Source organism: Sinocyclocheilus anshuiensis, unplaced genomic scaffold, assembly GCF_001515605.1.
Source record: "Sinocyclocheilus anshuiensis isolate Anshui unplaced genomic scaffold, SAMN03320099.WGS_v1.1 scaffold337, whole genome shotgun sequence".
In the NCBI taxonomy this organism is placed as follows: Eukaryota; Metazoa; Chordata; class Actinopteri; order Cypriniformes; family Cyprinidae; genus Sinocyclocheilus; species Sinocyclocheilus anshuiensis.
In genome coordinates, this window is record NW_015537968.1 from 1,693,549 (window position 1) to 1,693,783 (window position 235).

The 235-nt window shown below is 35.3% G+C and overlaps 1 protein-coding gene across 3 annotated transcripts in view; it reads left to right on the forward strand.

Annotated features, from left to right (window-relative positions):
* LOC107668925 (phosphatidylinositol-binding clathrin assembly protein-like) overlaps nucleotides 1-235 on the forward strand; it is a 67,671-nt gene that overhangs the window by 14,830 nt on the left and 52,606 nt on the right. The window lies entirely within an intron of this gene.

Here is a 235-nt window from a genome sequence, read left to right on the forward strand (position 1 = left end):
AGCTAAACTCTGCAGGAAAGTGGATCTCGTGAGCCAGATTTGAGGATCACTGGTTTATATTAAAGCACACTTAAAAATATAAATAAATACTGACATGCATTTGAAGTATTGATACAATATAGTGGATACAAGATTGCCCTTAAATATGCAATGTCTCAAATGGACAGCAACCAATCAAAAAATGATCCAAAGGTGTACAACCACATACATTCTCTGCTTCAAACTATCAGCAGGA